Consider the following 21,254-nt stretch of genomic DNA (forward strand, 5'->3'; position numbering starts at 1 on the left):
AGAAAGAAGAAAATCTAAGCCCTTATACAGGTGATGTAATAATTGCCAGTGCGTCAGAAATTGTCACAAGTGTTATCTCTATAGGTTATTCTCAAATCATGACCTGTTGGTTCATCGAGAGGACTGGAGTTTGGAAATAGTACAGTAGAACAAAGCTATTGGGAAGTACTAGTTGTTTAATGCAGGTGTAATGTTAAATGGTCCTGAAACAGGGGAGGCAAAATAGTTGCAGCAAAAACAGAAACTTTACAATATACAAAATATACATTTCTTCACCCCATGTGAGATCACTAATAATTAAAACTTGCATCAATAAAGTCCTGAACAAAACACGATGTTCCCAAATAACATGGGTTTAATGCCTACAGGGATTACACTCTCTGACACAGTATCTCATGTTCTGTAAAAACAGGTCACAAATACTGGGTGTGCGGATGGCACTGCTGGCCCTGTTGGCTCTCACTTAGGTTTCTTGGGCCTTTTCACAGCTTCAGCAACCACTACAGCAAGGCCTTGTCCTTCACTCTCTCTCAGCAGGGGGATGAGTGCACTCCATGGGGCATACGTCACTGTGACTAAAATAAATGGCGTCATCAAGCTAATTATATACAGGTCGTTCCTCCTTCTGTTACATCACCAGTTTTGATGGCTTTGTCTTGAAGGGGTTATAGCTCCGCGGGTGATGCATTATCGAGGGTGTTGAGCTTCATAGGTGATGCAAAGAGCATCATCAAGAGATTATGGTTTTGTCTGGAGTGGCAGAAGCACTCATTCTTCATATGGGAGCCTTTGCCTTCCCTGACATAGTCGTAGACAGGACACACAGAGCTCTAGTATGGCTTATAAATGAAAAATGAGAATCATGCAAGGTGTAGACGTTTATAGGAATGCCAATGGCAGATGTCAGACAGGCTACTTCCTATTCCAGAAGCTGAAAACTGTATAAGTCTTAAGCAGAAACAGCTGAGTTTACTAGATAAGCACTGCACACATTTGCTACACGTAAGGTCTGGAGCATACAGATATTGTCTGAGGAATATTTTAAGTTAGATTCATTACTGTTTCTTAATCTGTTATAATTTATCTATCTATGTAGTATACCTTCCCTTGATAATTGGGCATTAATTGCAATTACAGGTGATGTTCAATTAACATATGCTCTTATTGTAACTTGATTTGTCTGTTCTATTACTGTAACTATGGTACAATGACATTAGAGTACAGCAATTAATAATTCTGTTCTGCTATGATGGGAATATTACCTAATTAACCTCCTAAATATCCTGGAAGTTACAGTCAATTATGATATTCAGTCTAGATAATATCATATCTTCTCATGATTTATGTTACATATAAGAGGGTTCAATCATTAGTATCAAAGTTACTTGAAGGGGTTATCCTCACATTGTTGTAACATGTTTGCAATCGGTAGGACAATGAAATCCTACTTACAGATTACTACTGAATAAAAGTGGCTCTTTTCTTTAACTTCTTGTACTGGCAAATTTCTCTATACTTCATGCGTGGTCAATAGGTAGGTTTATAGCTCCCACATACAGTTAAAATCAAAAGGTTACATACTAGAGATGAGCGAGCATACTCGCTAAGGGCAATTGCTCTAGCGAGCATTGCCCTTAGCGAGTACCTGCCCGCTCGAGAGAAAGGGTACGGCTGCAGGCGAGGGTGAGTTGCAGCAGTGAGCAGGGGGAGCGGGGGGGGGGGGGGGGAGAGAGGGAGAGAGAGATCTTCCCTCCATTCCTCCCCGCCGCCAGCAGCCGAACCTTTTCTCTCGAGCGGGCAATTGCCCTTGGCGAGTATGCTAGCTCATCACTATTACATACACCTTAGTCACATTAATTGAAAACTCCGTTCTTCACAAGTACTGACATTTAATCCTAGTACACATTCCCGCTCTTAGCTCAGTTAGAATCACTACTATGCTTCAAGAATATGAAATGTCAGAATAATGCTAGAAGCAATCATTTATATCAGCTTAATATTTGTCATATTTCCACTGGCTCTGAAGATTACATACATATGTTTAGAATTCGGTAGAATTGCCTTTAACTTGTCTTACTTGCATCAAACATTTTGCATAGCCTCCCACAAGCTTTTGACAATATCTTGCTGGGATTTTGGCACATTTTCCCTGACAGAACTGGTATAATGGAGTCAGGTTTGTAGGTACCCTTGCACACGGACATTTTTCAGTTGTTCCCTTAAATTTATTATGGAATTGAGGGCTTTGTAATGGCCACTCTACTTCATTTTGTTATCCTTAAGCCATTTTGTCAAACTTTTGATGTATGATAGGTTTCATTGTTCAGTTGGGATACCCATTTGTGTGATCTAGACTCCATGCTTCTCTTAATACATCCAAGAATTATGTTTGCCGTTTTTGCTGCTGCATCACACTTTTGACTCATGTTCAGTTTGTGATCTATTAGTATACCCCAGTATTTTTCACATGTGACGCTGCTTAGCTCAATTCCTCTCGTTCTGACATGTTTTTTGCATTTTTCTTGATCAGATATAGAACTTTGCATTGCTCCTTGTTAAATATCATTCTGTTAGTGGCCACTCTCTGGTCAAACTTGTTTAGATCTTTTTTTAATCCCCATTTCTGTCTTCTCTAGTTTTAGCTATGCCTCCTAGCATTGTGTTGTTGGCAAATTTGATCAGTTTCCCTTCTATTCCCTCTTCTCCAGATCATTTATAAAAATACAGTTGAGAATCCACCTAACAGTTGCCTTGTTAATCCCATATTTGGTCATTTTTTTCAATAAGCATGGTATGAGATACTTTGTCAAATGCTTTAATAAAGTCAAGATATATTATATCTACTGCATTTCTCAGTTCAACCCTGCTTTTGACTGTACATCATGGAGCATTAAGGGGTTAATCACTACTGCACCCCTGCCTACAGTGAAGCATGGTGGTGACTTGTTGATGCTCTGGGGCTGCTTTACTTCCTATGACACTGAAAACCTGCAGCATGTGAAAGGCAAGATGGATTTAATCAAGGATCAGAAAATCCTAGGAAAAAGCATGGAGAAAGTGGCATGCCTTCTGTGAAGAAGCTCTAGCTGGGGCATCATTGGCCCTTCCAACAGGACAATGATCCCAAGCATACTTCAATGTCCACCAAGACTTAGTTTTGGAAGGAGTCCTGGAAGATTCTGGAGTGGCCATCACAGTCACCTACTTGAACCACATCGACAATCTTTGGTGGGATTTGAAGAAGGCACCTGCAACATGCAAACCCAAGAATATTAGTGATCTGTTGGTCATTATGCATGAGGAATGGGCTAAGATTTCTCAAGAATGTTATCAGAATGTTTTCAGCAGGCTATAACAACAAAAGAGTACCAAAGATAATTGTCGTGAATGGTTAAATAATTCTGATACAGCATTAACCATTAAAAGTGACATTTTGTGTTGAATTTTAAGAAACTACTTGTTATATTATGTGCACAACTAGTGGCAGAATATGACTCCAACCAAATCATATAAAACAATATAATGGGTCAATTGTACATCTAAAAGGTAAAATGACTGCAGAACACATAAGTATATGACTATTTAAAAAATAAGCAAAAGAACTCCCAAATAATGAAAATACAGTATATGGCCTTTGTTATTAAATGCATACAAACCATTAAAAAGGGATAATTTCATGCAGAAATATCGACACCACCCAACTGATAAAATCATAGAAAAACCTATGACTCAATCATACTTGCAATTGTTACAGACACCAATGTACTCTAAACCTAATATATTAATATAAAGTGCCGGAACATCAGTGTTTGAAAGGCCAATTCCTAACCCATGTAGATGTCAGTAACAGGATGGTGTTCTCCCTGATGCCCTTTTTACACCTACTGGCACGCTTTGGCTGTTATCACCACTCATGTAAACAGTAAAAACTTTATAAGATTCTTTTCAAAAATTCATTCCAGAATCAAGGTGTAGGAGAATAGAGACAGCCCTCATCTAATAAACAGGCTGATGCTCTGTTCCTCCTCTGAAATGTCCTCGCCTCCTAGACACGTAAACTGTGTATAAGCCCAAGCCCATCACAAAATTGTCAGTAAGTCCTTTAGCTACACAGTAACATAGTATGTTAGGCCGAAAGGTGACAATGTCCATCTTGTTCAGCCTGTTTCCCATCCCCCTTGTTGATCCAGAGGAAGGCAAAAAACCCCAATGAGGCAGAAGACAATTTAGCCCATGTGGGGGAAAAAATTCCTTCCCGACTGCATAATGGCAAGTTCTGACCTGACTACAAGACCTGAAGCAACAACCCCACTGGTTATTTAATGTCTATATCCTGTAATATCATAGCACTCTAGAAAGGCATCTAGCCCCCTCTTAAACTTCTCTATCGATTTTGCCATCACTACGTCCTCAGGCAGAGAGTTCCACAGTCTCACTGCTCTTACAGTAAACAACCCCCTTCTCTGTTGATGATGGAACCTTCTTTCTTCTGACCGTAGAGGATGCCCTGTTGTTTCTGTCGCAGTCCTGCATATAAACAGATCTTGGGAGAGATCCTTGTATTGTCCCCCAATGTATTTAGACATATTTATTTGGTCGCCCGCTAACCGTCTTTTCCCCAGGCTAAATAATCCCAATTTTGATAGCCTCTCTGGGTATTCCAGTCCTCCCATTTCATTAATGAATTTAGTTGCCCATCTTCGAACCCCTAATTTCCATTAACTATTTTTTTTGTTAAATCACATTATGTTGTTTAGTTCATAAGAGTAGTGAAAGTTTACTTGTCTGAAAGGGAAAATGTAACAGTATATTGCAATATCTTAAGAGTGACTTTGAGAAGTTTCAGAATGTGATCAACCTATCTTCCTCTGTTGAGTCTCAAAAATATGTGTTGATTGCACATGTACCCTTTCTTCAACCCTGCAATCTCATTTCCAAAATCTGTGCAAAGCAATCTATAAATCACTTGCTAATACATATTAAAGATCAGGAATGTGTAATGTACACAACAAACTGTTTGAGCCAAAGACAACTGTCCCTAATGACTTTGGATGAGAAGGACTAGAGAAAAGTACAGATAAAATCAAAGCAACAAACTCTACTTTCATCCATGTCAGACTGAGTTCAAAAGCAATTGTATAGTACACTGATAAAAAGAAAACAGTCAGTCATCAGAAAGAATCTGCTTATTTATTACTTGTATAGCTTTAATTAAAGACAAGGCTGGAGGAATATTTATATAGTATATTAACCCCTTAAAACCACTGTATAGCGGCTGTTACTAACAGCTGCTATTCAGAGACCAATAGAGTTGGTCTCTGATTGTTTCCCTTAGACACCATGGTAAATAGCGTTCACAACATCTAAGGAGTTTGAGAGAGGGAAGGGGCTCCCTCCATAAGCCCTGCAGAAAGTAATGATTCATTATATTAATCTGGGCCTAACAAAGACCCCTAGGTCTGCCATAAGCATTTGTTTATCAGGCCATGACAGAGCAGTGGCCTAATAAGTTGGCTGTTAGTTTAATGTCATTATATATACTGAAAACTGGCATAATAAAAACTTTAATATGTCCTGCAAAAACAAGCCCTTATACAGTTACGATGATGGAAAAATAAAGATCTGGCTCTCTGAATGCAGTGGCATTAAATAACTTTGCTGTTATTGCACAAAAGTACTAAAGTGTAAAAAAAATGTACTTCAAAAATTGCTCTTGAAATGTGACAATAAAACTGTAGACAAAAGTTTGCTTGGACTCTTGTCAAAAATACTTGTGGTGTTAATGGGGTTAAGCAATTTTTTGTTACCTCATTGCAATAATAATCAAAAGTAATTGTCAATCTGCATGATTTTCTGCACCTTGTGAAATAATCAATTTTGGGGTTGAGTTCCTCTTGACGTCTTCTGTTTTCAGTTGGCAGATGCCTGAAAAGGGAAAGGCTGTAGGGTGTATTTACATGGGCAAGTGTGATATCGGTCTGAGAAACTCAGACTAATATTGCACTTGCAGACCTGCGACTTTGCTGTAAGTGCAATGCATTTTGCGAGCAAAATTGCACATGTGATTTTCACATGCATGAAAATCACATGTTGTTTCATTAGCAAAAATAGAAAAATCGCTTGAACTTGCATACACATCACATGGCATGGGGGTGCAAGGCGATTTTTTTCAATCCCATAGAAAATAATGGACGTTATTGCCGAAAAATAGGATATGCTGTGATTTTTCTATCTCAGACCCTTGGCCAAAGAGAAAAATTGCCCATGTAAAATGAGTCATCACTAGGCACAGAAACTGAGCCTGTAAATCACCTATGTTAATACACTCTTAGGCCGCCTTCACGCAGACGGCAAAATCGTATGGGATTTGTGCGCTGTGAGATGCGCAAATCTTGCACAAATATGAATCCTATTCTTTGGAATGAGTTCATACACATGAGCGATGTTTTTCTGCATGGCACTGCAATGAGATACGATGCTGGAAAGAAATTGCATCATGTTCTATCTTTCTGCATGCTCTCGCATCTCAGAGCCCATTGTTTTCTATGGGGCAAGCAGCAGTATTGTGAGGTGTCCCATTGAAATAATGCGAGGCTGTTTTGATATGAAAACGTGTTGCATCCATGGGGATTTCACATGGATGGCAAGTGCGATATGGGGCTGTGATTCACAGACCCATACCGCGCTCACCAGTGTGAAGTTAGCCTTATGAAGAGGACAGAGCTAGGCCTGAGTGCCTTAGTTTAGCAACAGGGAAGGCTTCTTCCGCAGCTAGGTGCCTTTGTCCACACATAGCATATACAGTATTTTTCACCACTGATTTTGCCACAAATCAGTGGGAATGCTTTTTGGATTGTGATGTTGGATACCATAGAACATAGAATGGTAGAGTTGGAAGGGACCTCCAGGGTCATCGGGTCCAACCCCCTGCTCAGTGCAAGAGTCACTATGTCATCCCAGACATGTCTGTCCAGCCTCTGTTTCTGTGCCATTCTACCTTATTTCCACTAAAATATATTCTTATTAAATCCTCGTTGTTATTTTTTGCATTACTTTATATAACATGTAATCATTTGCATTAATGTAAACTGACATATAATAGGTTACTTCTTAACCCTTTCCAATCCATTTATTTTTTCTCATTCATTCTCCCCAGCTCCAAATAAATTGGAGCTGGGGAGAATGGATGAGAAAAAATAAATTTTCCCTTCACCCTTCTGAACTGACAGAGTTCAGGAGTTTCACAGTTGCAGGAAGAACACCTGGATGTAAAATTATTTCGTCACAGTGAGGGTTCTATGGTCGTCTCTAAAACGTAACCTTTATTCAAAGTCTAGAATAAAAAGGATTTTTTTTTTTTTTTTTTACTCAAAATCCTAACTTATAGACACACGAACAAAAAAGAAGAATATAAAATCTGACCCCTATCAGCTGTTGTGGAAAGAACAACCAAAGAGCCGCCTTTGAAAAGTGTTTGGTACCAATGGTACCGGAATATCAAAATTCCCAATTTTTTCAAGTTCAAGTCTTAGAGAACTCGAGATTGAGAATACAATAAAGTTCGGCTCAAATAAGAATACTGTTCCCACCTTAGTGAACAAATACTGCAGCTATTCAGTATGTAGGTGATCAAACACGAGCTCCAGCTCAGAGCGGGTGCATCATCCTACTGTTGATAAATGCTGTCTATTTCATCAAAAGGCCGTAGTTGTGTATCAAGATTGTAAGTTGGCACACCTTTTTTCGGCTAGTCAGAGAATAATACATAAAGAGTTGACATTAATCAATCGCTACGGCTCAACACAAAATCTTTGTGAGCCTATGGCCAACAAAAGGCCAAAAGTGCAGTATAACAAACTGCTCAGTAAGTTCTTAATTGGGTTCAACGCGTTTCCGCTACGGATAACGTAGCCTCATCAGGAACCACCAAAGTTATAATTCAATAGGTCAGCTACAAAGTGAACGGTAAATCCCAAAGTCGGGAGATACCCTTCATCAATTAGGGGGAGATAGACGATCCTATCACTAGGTGAAGACAAATAAGCTACCTGCCTACCACTGAGGCTGGTTGCTGCCATTTTTTATTTTGTTCCTGCAAATTTATTCGGGGGGTATTCTTATTTGAGCCGAACTTTGTTGTATTCTCAATCTCGAGTTCTCTAAGACTTGAACTTGAAAAAATTGGGAATTTTGATATTCCGGTACCATTGTTACCAAACACTTTTCAAAGGCGGCTCTTTGGTTGTTCTTTCCCCAACAGCTGATAGGGGTCAGATTTTATATTCTTCTTTTTTGTTCGTGTGTCTATAAGTTAGGATTTTGAGTAAAAAAAACAAAAAAACAAAACTTTTTATTCTAGATTTTGAATAAAGGTTAGGTTTTAGAGACGACCATAGAACCCTCACTATGACGAAAAGACAGAGTTCAGGAGGGTGCAGGTGCTCACTGCACCATGGAGGGATCTGCTTACCTGTCCAGCGTCTTTTGCATTCTCCCTTCTGCCTCCCGGCTCAGCGATCATGTGACCCCTGGGGTCAGGGGGCACCCAGCGGTCACATGATCGCCGGGCCGGGAGGCAGAAGGGAGAATAGGGAAGACGCCAGACAGGTAAGCAGGTCCCCCCACGGTGCAGGCTCCCGACTCGGCGTTCATGTGACCGCTGGGGTTCAGGTAACACAAGTGACGCGTCGCCCACTGATTGGCCTGGCTGCATCTAACTTTTTCCATCCTCGGAGAGTCAAGGGCGAGCGTGCATGCGTCCCCCTTCCTGGCGTGCATGCGCACTCACCGTCAACTCTCCGTGGACCGCAGAGGTTAGACACGGCCAGGACTGAGAGAACGCGCAGGAGCCGCTGGAGTTGACCCTGCACGCGGCAGGTAAACAGCGGAGGGAGAACAACAACAGGATTAGGTGAGTTATTTTTTTTTTCACTCTTTTCTTTTTACAGGTTTAACTCTTAAGGGATAAAGGGCAGGATGTGGGTGAGTATGCATTTTTTTTTATTTTACTGACAGAACCCCTTTAACGTCTGTCCTTCGTGTGCTTTAAAACTTGCATACACACTCCACGGCACCGGTTTACAAGGGAGGAGGGTTGTTCACATTACCACGCTACGATTAAAAGCTACTCACAGTTCAAAGCCGATAACCAGAAGTGTTGGCTTTACAGAGACTCTTTCAGCAACTAAGAACGCTATAAAGTAAAGTCATTGACTCATAGGAACTAGAGTCTGGGAGTGTCACTCTTATACTCACCTTCTTCCTCTTTCCTCCGCAATTCGCTCGCAATGCTGCTGTTTATTTATACTGCAGACTATTTATGCATACACATGTAATGAAAAAGACTAGACCTGTCATTATATGTGCGGCCATAAGTATACTTCTGTATATGAGCAGCACCTTTGTTGGCACGCACACAGGCCCCTAGGATAGCTTCATTTGCAGCATTTTTTGGAAAATGCACTTGCTGATTTTGATGCCTGGACTCACTTCTGGCTTTGGCTCAAAAAACTGCACCAAAATCTGTAAGTATGTTTTCCAAAAAATGCTGTAAGTGAAGCCACCCTAAGGCTGTGTGCGCATGCAAAATATGCACGTGCATTGTGTAGAGAATAGAACCCATTGTTTTCAATGCATTCGTTTTCACCGTTCTTTTTTGCGTGCAGTGAAATGTGGGGGTGGGGGGGGGGGGTGAATCTTTCTTATTTTTAATTGCTGGTAGGCAGCATAACAATATCTCCAGATCTTCCACTGCAAATAGCAAGGCTCGAGTTCTAGCCCTTATACTGGATACCTACAAATAATTATTAGGAGAGAAGGTTCTATCTCTCCTGTCCAAGACATTTTTTACCTTGCTGCCACCATATGTTTTTATCAATATTGGGTGGTAATAAATTAATGACTTTTTAATGTATCAATAAAAGTTATGTTTTAGGTGATTGAAGCTTTAGGAGTTTAACAGTGCTTTTAGCATACTTTTTTGCTTTATGAATTTATTTAATGTTTGTCTCTTTGCTATGATTTTATAGATCTTTTTCAATGCAAGGTTATTAAATGAAATGTCTTATGCATTTACCGTATCATAGTTCCCGCATATACTTGTGCTGTATTTTGTTAAGAGGAACCACTGGCTTCAGTTATTTGGACACGTGCCTTTACATAGCACGGTTACATTTAAGGACCAAGATTTTTAAATTTATGAATATTTGTTGTTAACCTCACAGAAACATTAACCCCTTCCCTCCCCATGACGTAAAGGTACGTCATGGGAGCAGGGTACTTCCCGCAAAATGACTTACCCTTACATCATAGGGATAGCGCAAGATCGTAGCAGATCTCGCGCTATATCGCAGCGGGATCCGTCTGTCAGTGATAGCCGGCCTCCCGCTGCAACAGCGCTGGGGGCATCGGAGATGCGCCCCCACTGTTACCCCCTCCCCTGCCGCGATCTATGCAGATCGCGGCATGGGAAGGGATCACAGAGGGAGTGCTCTCCCTCTGTTAAATTGCCGGGCTCTCACGATATAATCGCAGAGAGGCCGGCTGGTTGCTATGGCAACATAAGTCCTGCTATGCCTTATCACAGCGATCATCAGTGCTGTGCCTTAAGTCTCCCAGAAGGACACTAACAGTGTAAAAAGAAAAATGTAAAAAAAAGAAAAATATTTTTAAAAAAAGGTAAAAAAAAACTTTTGTTTGTGCTTTTTGTCATATTAGCATAAAAAAAGGTAAAAAAAATTAAAATCCCACATATTTGGTATTGTCGCATCTGTAATAACGCGTACAATACTTCTGACTCTGCACAGAAAAAAGAGTTTAAAAAAATGCTAAAAACTGATGCAAAATGCTACAAAAAGTTACAGGACTTTGAATGCAGTGATTTAGAAAAAAAAAAAAGATTTAAAAAAAGTTGTTTTATTGCAGAAAAGTGGAAAAACCTTAAAAAAATGTAAGAATTTTGGTATCGTTGTAATCGTACCGACCCGCAGAAAAAAAGGATTGTGTCATTTATGCTGCATGATTAACGCTGTAAAAAAAATCTATGGCAGAATTGATGCATTTTCTCTCACTGTTATCATAAAAAAATAATAAAAGTTTTACAATATAGTCAATGTACCCAAAAATGGCACCATCAAAAACTACAATTCGCCACGCAAGAAACAAGCCCTTATACGGCCGCGTCGATGGAAAAGTAAAAAAGTTATGACTTTTGAAAAATGGAGATGAAAATCCGCCAAAAATCGTTGCGTCCTTAAGCCCAAAATAGTCGGTGTCCTTAAGGGGTTAAACAGCGATTCTACTGAACTGTTTTTTCATTTGTTCTATAGCAAAAAAAAGACGTAGCAGTTTCTGACCAGAAAGACCTCTGATGAATATTGTGATATAAAGGAAGCTATATCATATACTCAAATCCAGAGCCTCCAATCCTATGGGAATCCAGAAAGACAAGAAAAAGTCATGAGAGAACTTTTGAAACTTCTAGAAGTGTAACTGAGATAAAAACAGACAAATCTATTGGGAACCATCTTCCTTAGGATTAATATTCTATAGAAACCTCCTTGGGATATAACATAGTTGCATAGTATTATTTTAAGAATGACACATAGCCATCAAGTTCAACATTTCTCCAACTCTTAGTTATGCTATACCAAATACTCTACATCTTAGATTTTCTTACCTAGATTGAAGTGCACAAAATAGAAAGCAATTGTGTTTTCACAGAGGAGCAGCCGGTAGTTGCATTAATCAAATGTTTTAAATGTGATTGTACAAAGGGTGGGCTTAATATATTGTTTCAGAATTTTTAAAAAATAACCAGAATACAGTACCAAAAAGCCTAGAATGGCTCTATTTAGCTTAACCCTTTCCAATCCACTATCTGACGTCTTCCTACATTCTGATTGATGCTTGTACAGCTCCGATGTCTGACAGGGTATTCTTACCGTCTATTGCCAGCCACTCCGCCGTCGAAGCCTCTCTGGCGCATGCACACTGGCTTTAGCCAGCAGATGGCACAGTTGTATAACAGCAAAGAGAGAGTCAGGGAGAAAGCTTTTTAGGAAAACCCTGAATCCAAAATTGGACTGGAAAGGGTTAAATAGCTAGATAGAGTCAGCTGTCTTCTTCAATAAGTGCCAGACCCAGGTAAACTCCCCCCCCCCCTCACTTTTTTTTCAGCTTCCATAGGAATCTATGGTAGCTCCCTGTACTTTTCATCAAAAGATAGGTCATGGCCTATCTTTTGACGGTGGGAGGAAAGATCGCTGCTGAAAATCGGCGGTGATGTTCAGTAGCAATTTTTTCTCGCAGCTAAAAAGAGGCCATGTAAATAAATGCAACGTTTTCTCGCGGCTAAAAGCTGTGAGAAAACGGTTGTGTGAATAAGGCTTTACTAACATCTCTGGTCATCAGAAGGGTAAGTAGCAACTGCCTGAATCGTGGCATTTTATTACCTCTAGTTAATCACCTGTGGTATTTATAACTGTGTTTAGGAAATGCAATATTAATAGCAGTTGTTTCCGTTTTATGAAACCAAGTCAGAGAGCGTGTATAATGTGTATAAACAAGATTAAAGAACGGTGACATTTAATTTTGTTAATGTATTAATTTCTCGCTTCATCATTATTTAAAATAATGGACAGACACCATAAGAGATAATAATGATGCAAAATCAATAGAGTGGCAATTAGACCTATTAAAGGAAGATAGGAGACTTTTTAAAAAAAAAGAAAGAGCGCTGATACGAAATATAGAAGGGAGCAAGGAGCAAAGCTACTTGCAGAAATTAAAAGAGTGTGATGCCAAGGAAGTATAAAATTAATGGAAATATTTATCTAGTCATACATCTGCTATAGAAAATGAGCAAATCAGGAACAAAGTGGAACAAAAGACTGACATATCTAGAAGTAATTGTACCAACACTGCCAAATAGGTAGGAAGGGAAAAGACAAAAACGGAGGTCTGTGAAGATAAGCGCTGCACTAAGCAATATATAAAAAGATCATTTTAAGACATGATTTTGCCCTTCAATTGAATGTGTTTTCTCATAAAATATTATCAAACGTTAATGCGTTGCCTGAACTAAGCTTTTGATAGAGTTCATCACATTATTCTTGGTCATGGTATGGTGTAATTCAATTTCATTTTTACTGTAGCAAATTCTATAAGATGGATGCAAGATTTTCTGAAAAAAGCAGGTGTTAATTGTCAGTTAAACCAATGTACCATAAAATGAATTCACAGAAATTGATTTTCAAAGTTATACTTAACATTCAGGAGAATACACTGAAATAAATTGAGTTACAATCTGTGTACAGTATATTATAAAACACTCATTGTTTAAGTGAATTATGTGTAGTTGTTAAGTAGTCAAGAAAGGAAATTGTCTTAAGCAGCTGTTGAAAATAGAGTGGTATGTAATGATTAGTACGTGAAGAAGAGAATTCATTAATGTGGATTCTATTAGTCTGGAGTCACATGGCTGTATTTGAGTTACACCTGAGAAGCTCAGGTACAACTCGCATCGGACAGCACACGGACATACGTGCTATTCGATCTCCATGGACACTACATATTGCATGTCCTAAAAACGTAAGAGCATGGGAAAGTCTTATAAGCTATAATGGGGCCGTGTGCTGTCCATAGAATACATGGGCATTACAATGGCCGTATTAATGACAGTAAGCACCCCCTGCGTCCATTACTACTTAAACCTTGCTATGGTATTTTTACATGGGCCAACTATCTGGCAAATTATTGCTCAAACGAGTGAATACTTGCAACATTCATCCAATGCAAAAGTGGGATTCAACAGAGTACTGAACGAGAAATTGCTCTTTGGTGTCGACTCACTTCTCCAAGATAGAGTCTCTAAGATAAATAAGTCAGAAAGGGGTGCAGATTAAAACTCAACCATATCCGGAAGAGTTACTTTATTGCATACAACTTCAGCATAATAAGGCAGCAACGTTTCGACCCGAAGCAACAACTGGGCCTTTGTCAAGCATTTTTGTACTTTGAAGATTTGTGGATCCTGGTCCCGGTCCACCCAGAGACATGCATCTGATCTACCCCCTATGGAGGTTAACTGCAGGAGTGCTGCTGGAGTTACGCATTTTTCATTTCTTGGCCTGTAACTATAGTGCCACCTGTCTCTGTATGGTGGACAACAAAACAGTCAGTGATACTCATGCTTGTCAGACAATCAGATGTTTATCTCCACAGGTAGCCTGTTGAACTGCCTGAGCCCAATCACTTTGTGTGCATGCCCTCACACATCCACTACTCCCAAAATCTTCTAACAATCTGGACAAAATGGCCCAGGTGGGGTGCAATTCATCAATATGACTATCCAGTAATCCAATAACCCGCCCCTCTCAGACCGTTAACTGGTCAAAATCTCTTTGATTGTGTCATACAGGCGTCTAGTGATTAACAAGCTCTACAAAGCAGAAAGAGGTCACTACACACAAGTAGTCTCTGAGAGCCTCTTTATAGACCAAGGGTGGAACTACTTTTAGGGCTAATGACCGTAGCCGGATTTCTGCCGCAATGTACGTGGCGGAAATCCGCTGCATTCCCCCAGAGCTATTAGTTTCTATTAACCCTAATAGCTCAATGTTCACGCTGCAGAATTCCACCGCGGAATTCCGCAGCATGAAATAAACCACGGCATGTTCTAAATGCCGTGGGAATATGCGCGTCCGGCTTCAATGGAAGCCAGCCGTCACGCTATACTTCCGCTGTAGCACAGCGGAAGTATCGCGTGAATACGCGGCCCCACCCACCGCCAGCCGCGTCATCTGACACTGCCGACGTGTCATGCGCTGTACTGCGCATGCGCACCGACCCTCCATACAGAGGATCCGGAGTGGTAAGTATGGGGTTTTGGGGGGGGCTCCACTGCCAGAGTCCGTCACGGCGTTGGGCATGAGCCCTTAGGGCCTCAGATGACAGGACTATTCATGTAATCTCCACAACTCTAATCATCTGCAGATTTACCTAAGATGTAACTGCATGCCGAGTTTGCAGCAAAATAACAACTCCTTCTAAGGGCTGGATTTTTTTAGGCAAAAAGTGTACTATAAATAGAGTAAGTAGGCACAGCCTAATATACTAATGCAAGCTGTGTGCATAATATATATAGCATGTACTAAACAAGTACGGTTATAAGAACATTAGCAAAATGACATGCATGCATATTATATTGGCTGACCAAAATCAAAAGAGTGGATGCAAAAAATGCATGCTTTATTTCACAATATAAAATACAAACAATCATAGAAATACTTTAAAATCAGTTAAAAATACACATATACACAAAAGTAACCACTAGAGATGAGCGAGTATACTCGCTAAGGTACATTACTCGAGCGAGTAGTGCCTTAGCCGAGTATATCCCCGCTCATCTCTAAAGATTCGGGGAGCGGCAGGGTAGAGCGGGGAGGAACAGAGGGGAGATCTCTCTCTCCCTCTCTCCCCCCCCCCCCCGCTCCCCCCTGCTCCCCGCCGCAACTCACCTGTCACCGGCGCCGGCCCCCGAATCTTTAGAGACGAGCAGGGAGATACTCGGCTAAGGAACTACTTGCTCTAGTAATGTGCCTTAGCGAGTATACTCACTCATCTCTAGTAACCACTATAATATGTAGTACCAAACTCTTCACATCTTATACCCCAATAGTCTGACAACTGCTCAATAAGAAAAAATCTAAAAGTGCAAATGCAAGCTAGATGTAGAATAGCAGCAAGACAGCTTATTAAGATATTTCAGAGATTGTCACAAGGCAATAGCCAAAGACATTTAGCAGAATAATCAAACATAATACTACTGCAAAGAGCAAGGGGAGTCACAAACCCCCCGCATATTGCTAGTCCAAACGTAGCTTCATCAGGGATGATTATTAGTGCTAATGCAAATCATTAAACCGTAAAAATAGTATTGTGCACCCACCAATCAATGATTACAAATACTCACAAAATAATTGCAAAGCTGCTTGTAAGTCTGGCGTCCATCCAAAGTACAACACATAAGTATATACATCCCAGTCGAGCAGAGAACCTCTGTCACAAGAGACATCAGTGAATGACAGGTACGTACATGCGTACTAAGAGCATAAATCGTCAGGAACATGTTGGCGAAATATGCACATGCGCCTCCGAATATACAAAAAAGCGCTTGATTTGAATATAGCGATCATTCACAACCTATAAGCCCAACATAATATCAGATTATACCCCGAAAGAGGTCTTTATAATGCTATCAGTCAATTTAAGTTATGTATATATAGTTTGATGAGACTACAATATTATAATGGTGGATACCAATGTATAACAACTAGAGATGAGCGAGCATACTCGTCCGAGCTTGATGCTCGTTCGAGTATTAGGGTGCTTGAGATGCTCGTTACTTGAGACGAGCACCACGCGGTACTCGTCTCGATTAAACGAGCATTGACCATTGAATTCAATGGAGCCGGCAATACAGCCGGCTCCATTGAAAGCAATGGGCTGCCGGCGATCGCACAATGAATTTTCGGGAAGGGCTTAAATAAATAAGCCCTTCCCTGCAATTCATCCAGAAAAAAATATATACTCACCTTGTCCCGGCAGAACGATGTCCCGGCAGAATTTATGAATGGGTGAGTGACTGCTGCCTCTCATTGGCTCAGCGGGACGAATCAGATTGAGTATATATATTTTTTTTATTTTTACACATTTCTGGATGAATTGCAGGGAAGGGCTTATATATTTAAGCCCTTCCCGACAATTCATCCCGCGATCGCCGGCAGCCCATTGCTTTCAATGGAGCCGGCTGTATTATCGGCTCTATTGAATTCAATGGGCTAACATCGTTCTTCTCTGCCACAGCTGTTACAGCTGTGGCAGAGGAGAATGATCTTTATGCTGACAGTGCGGGGGGGGGGGGGGTCTCACTCTTGCCACTATTGTGGCTTAATAGTGGGACCTGGGAACCTGAAATGCAGCCCATCATGTAGCCCCTCGCCTGCCCTATCCGTTTCTGTGTCATTCCCATCACTTTCTTGAATTTCCCAGATTTTCACAAATGAAAACCTTAGCGAGCATCGGCGATATACAAAAATGCTTGAGTCGCCCATTGACTTCAATGGGGTTCGTTACTCGAAACGAACTCTCGAGCATCACTGAAAGTTCGACTCGAGCAACGAGCACCCGAGCATTTTGGTGCTCGCTCATCTCTAATAACAACCAATTTCACTTCCCAGTAATCAAATGGCACAATTAATTCAGAGAAAGAACAAATAGATACATGGTTGCAATAAAGTGTAATCTACATGCAGATATAAGAATAGGATCCGGAGGAAAAAAATAATATATACCATATTTTTCCATGTATAAGATGTGTTTTTTTGACAATTTTTTTTTGTCAAAAAATTCCCCCGTGTCTTATACACGGGATGCCGACATTATAGTGTACATTTTTGTCGGTAGCGATCCAGCGAAAACTTACAGTAACATGCCGGCACAGTACAGAGCAGAGAGAGCAGCGGCTAGGTCAGTATGCCCGACGCCTTCCCACACACACTACACAGCACACACACACATAGAACTACTGTATACTCACCAGCCATGTCCTGTCAGCGCTGGCCGGCCAGGTCTGCAGTCTCCTGCGCTTGGTCCCGATAGCAACCTGTAAACAGAAAGTGAAGAACTGCAGAGAACCTGCTGGCAGCGATGAGAGGATGGCTGGAGAGCGTAACAGGGGCTCTTAGTGATGTTTAAACATAGAACAACGCTACATAAACATGTAATAATAATAATCTTTATTTGTATAGCGCCAACTTATTCCGCAGCGCTTACATGTGCACCATTCTACGTTTAACATCTTTTTTTTCTGAGTTTTGGGAGGGAAAACTAGGTGTGCGTCTTATACACGGAAAAATACGTGTAAAAATATATGTAAATATAAATATAAAAATGTGAAAAATATCACTAAAAGATAGAAAACAACAATGTGCATGTAAAAAAGCAAATGTCCATAAAAAGTGCAATATAAAGCATACCTTCATGGATTAGGAATCCTAATTGCCACACAGCGGTTACCAAAAAGAGAAAAGCGTTCGATCCAAAGACAGTTGGTCCATAAAAATATCCAAGATGTATCCAGGACAAAAATGAAAAAAAAGACACACATGCGATATAAAAAGTCTAGTAACAGAACTTACGAATGAGGGCACACATCTTTTCTTTGAAGAAAGATATCTAAAATAAAGAAAGGAATGTAATAATTATTTTAAACAATTAATCAGTTGTAGAATCCAGTAAAAAAAAAAAAACCTCCTCATTTAGGCTCATTGGAGATAAACTGGCTTAAAGGGGTTGTCCCGCGCCGAAACGGGTTTTTTTTTTTTTGCATAGGCCCCCCGTTCAGCGCAGAACAAACCCAAGGGATGTGTTGAAATTTTAAAAAAAAATTTTACTTACCCGAATCCCCTCTCTGCAACTTCTTCCTTCTTTTCCTCCAAGATGGCCGCCGGGACCTTCACCCACGATGCACCGCGGGTCTTCTCCCATGGTGTACCGTGGGCTCTGTGCGGGCCATTGCCGATTCCAGCCTCCTGATTGGCTGGAATCGGCACACGTGACGGGGCGGAGCTACGCGATGATGCGTAGAAGGGGGCGGAGCCAGAACACCGCTCGTGCCCGGACCAACCAGAAGGGAGAAGACCCTTCTTCGCAAGCGCGTCTAATCGGGCGATTAGACGCTGAAATTAGACGGCACCATGGAGACGGGGACGCCAGCGCAGGGAAGGTGAGTGTATAACTTCTGCATGGCACATATTTCATGCACGATGTATATTACAAAGTGCATGTATATGGCCATACAGAAGTGTTTAACTTAACTTGTCATCGCGGGACAACCCCTTTAATAAATCCATTTGGATTCATAGCATTCAAGAAACATCACCACCCGAAATATTACATCTAACTAAATCCACTCCAACCACTTGAAGGCCACTAATCTTACCTTCATTATGGTGCAAGAAGTGGGATGCCACTGATGTCTGAGGTTTTTATCCACCCAAATCCCGCTTGACTAGGGCCTCTGTAGACAGATGTTACTTGACCCATTTGCATAGTTGATGAAAACTTATTATTCACTGTTTTTTTTAAACTTGACATGGCATTATACATTTTTTGAAAACCGCTGGATAGAGTGTACTTTACTTGAATGCTTGTGTTATATACAATCAAATTGTTAACAGTGTAAAATAATGTAAGACTCTTAGCAGATTGGCTGAGAAGTGGTAGAAGTACAGAGCCCATATGAAAAACAATAAATTGGCCCCTTACAGAGGCTTCTGGGATAATTTTTAGCCTGGGGGCAAGTACACGGCAATAAACCATGCATAGCAACTGTGAGGGATTAGCGTTAGGATAGGTAGCAACCTGCGCATCCACAGCCAGAGACAGTGACACACAGAATAAAGTTTGTAGTACAGGCTTCGCCTGGGTTTATTTCAGCACAAAATAAAGCAAAACAGGCCTTAAAGCCAGGCCAACATAAATTAACACCTGCTCGTCTGAGCACTTACTAAACATAGACCGGCCCTGACTACTCACTTGAAAAACACCACTAGCTGCGCACAGCCAGTCTGGTACTCAGACCTGCAGAGGTCTCAGCACACCTCCCCAAGACCTGCCCAGGTTTTTATGAGGCCTGATACCAGCCTCACCTGGTACGTGGGAGTGGCCATCCCACCCTTCACTTTGACCACTCCAGGAAAAGCCGGCCCGGACTATGCGGCTTTGAGCCACTTACACATTACAACGTGTCAGTAACGTAGTGTTACTGACACACAAATGCTGGCTTCCTCCACCGAGCCCAGGCTGCTCGGTGGCAAGTATCTGCCCAGGTGCTCCCTAAAGCCTCATATGAGAGCATCCTAGGCGAAATATATCTGCCCTCCAGCACTTTGCCAGTCACTGTCTCACACAACCTAAAATAGCAAATGTAGCTGGGCTTGAAATTCAGCCACCATTAAAAGATAGTGGCTAGTGGTGTTGTTTTCATGTTGAGATTGCACACGCATACAGAAACCTAAATAAAGTACACGGTAATGTGTTAGCTACAGCTCAGTCATTTGGCAGGACAAGGAGCTCCATTGGTTTTATATTAGGCAGACTGCAAAATCCACTTCCCCTTTAGACTGGGTTCACACGGGATCGAAATCCCGTGAAAATCTTGCAGAATGACTGCACAGAAATGCCGCGAGATTTCCGCGGGAGAAATGCATGCAAATCTCGTCCACTTTGCTGGCTATCCTGGGATAAAAAGCCACAGGCGGAATGTCCATGAAGAAAGTCTGCACGGACATTCCCCGGCAATTACGCCCCATTTGAACCCAGCCTTACTATAAACTGCATGCAAGCTAGAGTCCCCCTTCCCCTTTACTATATATTATATGCAGGCTAGAGAACCCACTCCTCATTACTATATACAGTAAAACTTTTACTAGCATTGACATCTACTAAGGCCAATTTAGAGTAAGGCCTTTTTTTAGCCAAAATTTTGTCTCTATTAACATTGGTTGTCTCTAATAACCCCAACGTGTGCCAGCCCACGTGACCTTGCTACTGAACCCATGTTATCTCCTGTTCGGCGTCTCCTCTTCCTGCTAATGCAACCCATCCTTCTCCATCATCGGTGATGGGTGATACACTAGTACAGTACTGTACAATTGCACTCCAGTGTAACAGCACAGAGAATGCAGTAATAACGCTGAGGAGAGATAATGATGTCATCTGCAGTCCTATGTAACAGCACAGAGAACACAGTGATAACGCTGAGGACAGATGATGTACTGTAGTACAGCAGATGTAACCTACAGTCCTATGTAACAGCACAGAGAACACAGTGATAACAGGACAGATGATGTAGTAGATGTGATCTGCAGATCTATGTAACAGTATGGATAACACACAGTAGCATGTTCAATAACATGTTAAATGTTCATGTAATCTTTATAGTAGTCTTTTATATTCATTTATTATTGTTATTGTTTTTGGTATTAAAGACCATATTTATTCTCCATTAACCCATTCAGGGTTTCTTACCACGCTGTCAGAACTACCAGGGCAGGTTTTTTAAATGGCCCAATCATTTAATTTCAACTAATTTTCCAGTCGCGTTCCAAGAGCCATAACTTTTTCATTTTTCCATTGACACAGCCATGTGAGGGCTTGTTTTTTTACGGGACAAGTTGTATTTTTTGATG

The sequence above is a fragment of the Eleutherodactylus coqui genome, chromosome 2 (assembly GCF_035609145.1).
Source record: "Eleutherodactylus coqui strain aEleCoq1 chromosome 2, aEleCoq1.hap1, whole genome shotgun sequence".
Lineage (NCBI taxonomy): Eukaryota > Metazoa > Chordata > Amphibia > Anura > Eleutherodactylidae > Eleutherodactylus > Eleutherodactylus coqui.